The sequence below is a fragment of the Marmota monax genome, unplaced genomic scaffold, assembly GCF_021218885.2.
Source record: "Marmota monax isolate L192 unplaced genomic scaffold, Marmota_monax_Labrador192_F-V1.1 WCK01_AAM20220418_F8-fsc00012, whole genome shotgun sequence".
NCBI lineage: Eukaryota > Metazoa > Chordata > Mammalia > Rodentia > Sciuridae > Marmota > Marmota monax.
Window position 1 is genome coordinate 27,497,945 of NW_026695227.1, and position 8,784 is coordinate 27,506,728.

An 8,784-nucleotide genomic window follows, 5' to 3' on the forward strand; every position below is an offset into this window, starting at 1 on the left:
CCTTTCTCACTGTCAGGAGTGGGACAATGTCTTCACTTTCCTAACAGGACCAGGTACTTAGGAACGTGGTTAATAACTGCTGAAGGAATACGTGCATGGCAGCCTGGATTCCTTGAAATCTTGGAAGTTTTACAATGTATTTTTCTTGATGTGAAGTTTGGAAATTTAGATGGCATTGCTTTATTTGTAGTATTTGAGGAAGCCCTGATCTAGCAGAGTTCAAATACTTTCTTCTGATGAAAGAACAAAATTCCCTGTCGCCACCAGACCATATATAGTGCATTATAAAGAACATGATAAACCCGGTTTGGTGGCGCAGGCCTCTAATCCCAGACACTGGGAGGCTGCAGTAAGATCACAAGTTTGGGGCCAGCCTCAACAACTTAGCGAGGCCCTAAATAGGTTAGTGAGACTCTGCCTCAAAAATAAAAAGGAGATGGAGATGTGGCTTATTAGCGCCCTAGGTTAAATCCACAGTACCAAAAAAAGAAAAAGAACATAATAAAAGGATAATATCCTAGAGGATCACTGAATAAAGTGTTGAATGCATTGTGTAAGAGCAACTTTCTTCTGCATGTTTTTGGATACAAGATCTTTTCTTTTTGAAAACATTCTTTATCAAAGTTTAATAAAAGCCCAAATGATAAACCAAATAGAAAAAAATCAAATTTTTAAGTTGATGATAATAGTATAGCTTCAACAAAATACCAAATATTTTTATGTATTTATTCACTGGCTGATTATTAATTTTACATTTCAATTGACAAATGATAACTATATTTATGGGGTACAAGGAAATGTCTCAACACATGGTACATTGTGGAATTGTCAAATCAGGCTAATTAACATACCAACACCTCACATACTTGTAATTGTCTGTTTTATGGTGAGAACACTTAAAAGCCTCTTTTAGAAATGCAAATTAAAACCACACTGAGATTCCATCTCACTCCAGACAGAATGGCAATTATCAAGAATACAAATAACAATAAAAGTTGGCAAGTATGTGGGGGAAAAGACACATACATTGCTGGGGACTGCAAATTGGTGTAACCACTCTAGAAAGCAGTATGGAGATTCCTCAGAAAACTTGGAAATGGAACCACCATTTGACCCAGTCATCCCACTCCTCAGCATATATGCAAAGGAGTTAAAATCAGCATACTATAATGTTGCAACCACATCAATGTTTATAGCAGCTCAATTCATAATAGCTAAAGCTCACAACCAGCCTAAGAGCCCTTCAACAGATAAATGGGTAAATATGGTATGTGGTATGTATACACGGTGGAATATTACTCAACCATAAAGAAGAATTAGCTGGGCATGGTTGCACACCCCTGTAATCCCAGTGGCTTGGGTGGCTGAGGCAGGAGAATTGCAAGTTAAAAGCCAGCCTCAGCAAAATTAAGGTGCTAAGAAACTCAGTGAGACCCTGTTTCTAAATAAAATACAAAATAGGACTGGGGATATGTCTCAGCGTTTAAGAGCCCCTGGGTTTAATCCCCAGTCCCCCCATCCCCCACCCCACCCCCCCAAAAAAGAAGAATGACATTATGGTATTTTTCTAAAAGATGAACTATAAGATGAAGGAGTAAGGTTAATATAGCAACCAACATTATCAACGTTTTAGATTTCATTATGACCACAAAAAACACAAATGAGATACACCATAAAACACACTTCAATTGAATGTACAATTGGCGTGTTGCACTTTTACCAGCCACATAAAATAACAGTCCTGTAACATGGCAACAGAAATTCACAGTGGCATCTTTAAAATTGAAGGGCAATCAATGGATCTTGAAATTTTTTTTAAATAATTATGATTACTTTCACTACTACAAATAGAATACAAAATAAAATTCAAAATTAAGAGAAGAAATCATGGTATAAAGACCCTGAATTAAATGAAAAGCATGCTTCTAATACTGTCACTGAAGACCTTTGCAATTTTAAACAAATCCCCTGTGTTTTGTTCCTCAGTTTTTTATAAAACAGGAAGTTTTTATTTTATTGATCTGTGTGGCATTTTTATAGCACTAGGAGTTATGTATTCAAAAGGTATACAGTTTCTCACAAGCAAAAGGTAGCCAAATGTACAATATTCATGTGACAAATGAATAATAGATGCTATGAGGAAGTTATTTTACAGGAATTTTTTGAAGTCAGTAATTTATTTCTGTCTTCACAACTTTGAAGCATTTTAATCAGGAAGAATTTTATCCTGATTAAAATCTAATTGTTTTCTACATGGAATTAAATTTATTTCAGCCACAACCAATTGGGTATCTACTGTCTGGAAGCTGCATTGAGGTGTATATATACATGCAGCATGTCTCAGAAATAGTGTAGTGGATTCAGATAAATATAAAAGCAAACTGGAGAAGAATCCAGAAAAGGAATGAAACAAAGTCTGAAGAAGCAGATGGTATCAAAAGAGGGAGAGACTATAAAGGGAACAAAGGACAGTTTCATATAAAATCTGCTAATCTGAGCAAAATACAGACATGTATTATTCTAAATTTGAAGACTCCAGTATGCTCTTAGGTTGGTCTCCTATTCCCCACAGCACCTTGTCTACATTTTTGCCACTCTCAAGTTTCACTATCACTCCTACTGAACCCCTCAGCCTGAACCCAGCAAAAATGTTACCATAGTCTTGATAGGGGATAATCTCCCCAACATTCCCCCCTACATCTACAAATCTGTCTATAACTATCTATAACCATGCACTCTTGTTTTCCTCCAGCACAGAGAAGCCTTGTTTAAGGCTTAGCTTTCTGCTTGTGCTATAGAGTGGGTTTTTACCAGACTTTGGAATTTATAGACCATTATTAGCATTCCTAACAATTTGGGAATTGATATAAGGATGCTACCTTTTTAATCTTGACAAAAAAAAAAAAAAACAGTATAAATTTGTCTTTTCCTCTCATCTCTTGTTAGCATAATTTCCTGAAAGAAATGCACTTCCAATATAAAAATTAAATTCAAAAAACTACTCTTTTTATTTGTATTTCCCTGTGGAACAGTGAAGTCATCACAGCCCTTGTGCATTTGGGATTCTGCTCTGGAACAAATCCCCTCTATTCCCTTAGAGTCCTGCTTCATGAGTTAGTCTGTCTTCATGTATTCATGACTCCTCTACTGGAGACTAATTTACCTCTCCTCACTCTAGATCTAAAAATAGTTTAAATTCTAAGATTACTTCTTCATTTTGGTTTCTATCCACTCTTTTTTAATGATAACAGGCATTAATTTTTGCAATTCAAATGGAGGTATAGAAATACTCATAAATATATACACAAGATGCTGTGGGGAATAGGAGACCAACCTAAGAGCATATTGGAGTCTTCAAATTTAGAATAACACCTGTCTGTATTTTGCTCAGATTAGGAGATTTTATATGAAATTGTTCTTGGTTCATAAGTATACAAACAAACAGATAATTTTCCTATCCCAGTCCTGGATAAAACTAATGTTAAAAGATTGATGTCCCTTTTAATAAATTGTGTGTTGTGCGTGCGTGTATTTCACATTGTTGGATTAAACCAAGGCCTCTTGTGTGCTAGGCAAGTGCTCTACTACTGAGCTATGCCCCCAGCCCCTTCCAGTGTTAAAAACATACATATAGAGTTTGGGGGGATTGTTTTTGCAAATAATCACACCATACTTTTTTGCAATTTTCTTTTTCTTGATGATTTACTAAAATATACTAAGTTCGTTCATTTAACTATCTGCATAACATTATATAGAATTAATGTGCTATAATTTTAAGAATGTTTCTATATTGTCAGAGAATGAGTGTTTGTCCCAGTTTTCTGCCATCATAAACAATTCTGGAGTAAGTTCCTTAAACATGTATCTTTTTAAAATTGTGCAATTCTTTTCTCTAGAATTGATTGTTGAAAGTGAAGTTGTTGATATAAAAGTATGTACATTTTTTGTTTTAATAGATATTGCCTATAAAGTTCATATATGTATACCACTCAATATCCCTTTCTCCTTTTTCTGGTAATAGCATCTCAGTTTTCTTTAGATAAATTCTTCTTCCTCCTCTCTTATTCTGTGAGTTACAAATGGTAGTAGGTACTCCACTGTCTTCTGCTTCAGATTTCAACTCAAGACTGGCAAATAAGAATATAGTATTCCACTAATTATAATGTTCAGTAGTTCAGGGATGAGCACATAACTCAATTCAAGCCATTCAGAATTAGATGAAAGACTTCTGTTCCCTGCTGAACTTGTTCCTTTAAGTATGTAAGTGCTATTCATTAAGGAAGAACCTTACTGAGAATGACTTCCATTCAGAAGAAGGCAGAATTAAGACATGAAAAGAGACCAGGTATTAATGATAGCATTTAAGTAGGCTTGATTCAGTTATGTCTAGACTTTCAGCTGAGTGATTTAATAATTAGCTCCTTTTTGTGTTTGTTTGACTCTTTCGTTACTTGTGACCAAAGGTGACATGCCAGATTACCTCTAGAATTACTGCAATTCACACTCTAACCTGTGTTGTAGAATGTTTATTTCCCACATCCTTATCATAACTAAAGCATTAATGTTAATTTTTTGTTAGTTTGATAGTCATTGAATGTTATCACACTGTTGTTTTAATGAGTATCTCCATGACTACTAATGGGGTTGAATTCTTTTTTTAATATAATTTTGGATTGTTCATAGTCTTTACATATTTTTATTCTGGCTTGTTTTCATGTTTTTCTGATGTTTAGATACCATCCCTTTTATGTTAGAGCTCCTAACTCTTAATGTTCCATATGTATAGGTACTATCTTTTAATCATCTTTTAATTTTGCTCATGGTGCCTTTTGTCATAAGAAGATTTTGATATTTATATTGTCAAATCTGTTCATTCACTCTTGTTTAAGAAGCCACTACAATTTGGCTGTGTCACAACCATTCCATTGAAACTGCTCCTGGAAAGTTACCAGTAACCTCATAATTGCCAAATACAATGAATTTTTTACAGTCCTCCCCAAGCAGTTGTATTGATCACCTACTGTGGACTAGGCTCTGTGCTAAGCACTGGTAGTATGAAGATAAATAAGATACTTGTCTCTACCCTTAATGATTTTTTCAAAATAGTGAACAGCCAATTTTTCAATTTAGTGAACAAATGAGCATAATTTTAATAAGTAATTAACACTGATGTTGGATAATGTTACCTGAAATGTGTCCCCCTCCATGATGCATGTGTTGCAGTCTTAAACCCCAGTATATAACAGATTTGGAGATAGTCTTTAACAGGAGATTAAGTTAAAACAAACTCTCAGGTGGTTCCTAATCAAAAAAACTTGTCCTTAAAGGAAGAGTGAGTAAATACACAGACATGTTCATACAGAAGGAAGACCTCTATGAAGAAAGAAAAAGATGACTAGCTGCCCACTAAGAAAAAAGGCCTCAGAAGAAACAACCTTACCAATATCTTGATCTTGGTCTTCCAGCCTCCAGAACTGTGAGAAAATAGAGAAAATAAATTTCTGTCTTTTAATCCTTCCAGTTATTGGTACTTTTTGACAACAGCCCTAGCAAACTAATACAGTTTGTCTCTACAGCCTCTCTTCCATTCTTCCCCTTGTGTATCATTCATGTGATTGTGTAGGGCAAGGATTAAAATACATCACCAATTCCAGGAATGAATGTTGACTGTTTCAAACCATTCAAGTTAATCTTTTCCTTGTTCTTCAGATAAAACTACTAAACTACTGATTCTCTTTCTGTTTGGATGATAAGAGATAAGACTATACACCTGGAATTACTGCAGCTGCTGTGTTTTTTTTTTTTAAATACCTTTGTAATGATGCCTCTGAGGAAGGCAGAACAGAAAGACAGAGCAAAATCTGGGTCCTTGTTGACATCAGTAAGCCACTGAATCAAATAGATCATGATATCTGCCTAGTTATATGAGCAAGTAAATTCCCTTTATTATTTAAGCAATTTTGATTTTTAAAAGTTTAGAATGTTAAGGGTCTTAATAATTATAGGATAATAATTGTAGGATTGCCCTTCTCAGGTTCTGGCTACAGTACTTCTCATACACTATCTAAGAGAATGGAACCTATCAGAGGCCAAGTTCCCTGGAACATACTTTGAGATGAAGATGTTACAGCTGTTTACCTTGCTTCCCAGAATGCTGAAGTATAATACCAGAGAAGCACCCCCGAGGCAAGTGTAGAGTGGAAAGTAGAAGGCTTTATTAAGGACAGCAGAAAAGACTTCTCCCCAGAGGAAGAAGGGGACCCAAAAGGCAGAATCCGTGGTAGGGGGAGGTCTTCCCTTTTTTTTTTTTTTTTTAGCTAAGGTCTTTTTTTTAGTTTTTCCACATTCATGTCCTTGTTTCCCTTTATCTTGCAGTGATAGAATGCAGGTGGGAAGGCCAAAAGGTGGGAGATAGGTGGGCTCAAGGAGTAATCTGGGCAGGAAGGGCCTGGGATGGTTTTGATTAGCTGGGAGCTGTTTCATTAACAGTTCCTTAGGATGGGTTCCGGGCCTTGGGGACATTAACATTTCAATTTCCCCAAGTGCTGCTCTGCTTTCTTGGACTAATCCATTTTCAATAAGTGGTCTCCATTTTCTTTATCTTACTTGATATTAGACCTGATTTATCTAATAAATAATTTATTTATTCATGTGATTAATGTTACAAATGGTAGTAGGTACTCCACTGTCTTCTGCTTTAGATTTCAACTCAAGACTGGCAAATAAGAATATAGCATTCCACTAACTACCTATCTTTAAATCTGGCTTGAAAGATTATGGTGAAAACTATAGAATACTCTTAGGATCTATCTGTAAAGTAAGTAAAAGAAGCAGGATTAGATAAAGGAAGAAATTGAATTGCAGTGAAGTTCAACAAAGGCCTCAGCCATTTCTACAGGGATTCCTGAAGACCTTATCACCTCACTGACTAATCATTTTGGCCCTGCCCAGAAAGGTGAAGTAACCCTCTTCAGCAAAAGATAAGTGATAAAGGATTTAACTGAAAGTTGTCAGCCTCTAACATTTTCAGCCGCTGACGGAATGCCTGCTTCAGTCCTGGATTGGGAAAAATCTATAGTATACCATGATATCCATTGTTGCTTCCCCCTTATGTATCAGAAGTTCTGTTGGGCCTCCAGAAAACAAGATAAACTTACTAGAAGAAAGTTGATGGGAGCTGGTGCACATGTATAATCCCAGCAAGCTGAGACCAAAGGATCTCAAGTTCAAGGCCAGCCTCAGAAATTTAGACCCTCACCAATTTAGCAAGACCATGTCTCAAAATTTTTTAAAATAAATAAAAAAGGACTGAGGGTGTTGTTCGGTAGTATAGCACCCCTGTACCAAAATAATTTTTTTAAAGGTTGATGAGATTAACTACAGCTCCTGAAGTTGCTCTTGGGGCCATAATTGAAACCCATGATTCTCCCACCCATTCTAGATTCTCTTTAATTTATTTGGTCTAGGTAACTGCTATGGTTTTATTGTTTGTGTGTCCCCAAAATTCATGTGTTAAAATCTAATCATCAACATGAAGACATTAGGAAGTGGAATGATTAGGATATGATTAAGTCATAAAGGCAGAGTCCTCATGAATGGAATTAGTGCCCTTATAAAGAGGCCACAGAGAATTGCCTTGCTTCTTTCACCATGTGAGGACACAGTGAGAAGGCACAAGGATGTAGGCCCTCATCAGACACAGAATCTGCTGATGTCTTGATCTTAGAATTTACAGCCTTCAAAACTGAGAAATTATTTTCTGTGTCATATAAGCTACCAAGTTTATGGTATTTTGTTATAGCAGCCTGAATAAACTAAGACAGTACCTTATCAATAACTCAGACTCTCAGACTCTGCGGGGTCTTAGTCCTTCATCACTGGGCCCTTTTCAGGTTCTGGCTACAGTACTTGCTCATATACTATCTAAACTGGGAAAGTATAAACAAGAGACACCCAAGTAAGTCATGTGACTCACCTAGGGGTCAAACATTCTTTCCTGTCTGCATTGTATGCCAGCTGTCCTACTGAAGATCAGAGTAAATAACTTTTTCTAGGAGGATAATCCTGTTCTTGTCTGCTGATTATTTGAAATAAGAAGGTTAGAGTGAAACAGGCAGTAACTGAGGTTTAGAATTTCTTCCTGTATTCCCTGATGAAAGCTTTTTTTTTTTTTTTCTGGTAACCAAAACCTCTACTTTCCATGAAAAGAGATACAAATTCCCCAAATGAGTCACTGGGAATCACAATATACACTCTAGCCACTGGACCCATATTTTCTCCCTACTTGGGACCCAGTACTACAGAATGAATATTAATTTAGAGTGTGCACAGAGTCATCAAGAATGGTACTTGTTCACAAGGTGTCTTTGAGACATGCCCTCAGCTGAATCTTTTACCAGGTCATTGTAATACTCTATCAGAGTAGCAGTTTCTAGCTGATGTAACATATCATAAGCAGTAAATTCTATGGTCATATCCTCATTGCTATACCAACTTCCAAGCCAATGGATCAAACACTTTACACTTTACATTAATACTAGCTGAGATCCCTCAGGCAGACAGTCCAACTTGGATTATGTTTAAATTCCAGTCAAGATAAATTGATGCTACTCCAGTAAAGTGTAGTCAACTGATAGACAACTTGCCACCAAATAGCTGGTAGGTCTGCTAAAGGAACAATACCATGGTGGAAGCTAAGTATTGGTGTCTGTTGCTAGCATACTGGACATTTGACAGTTGCAGTAGCCTATTAATTGAGAGCCCACACTAATGGGTCTATGTGTA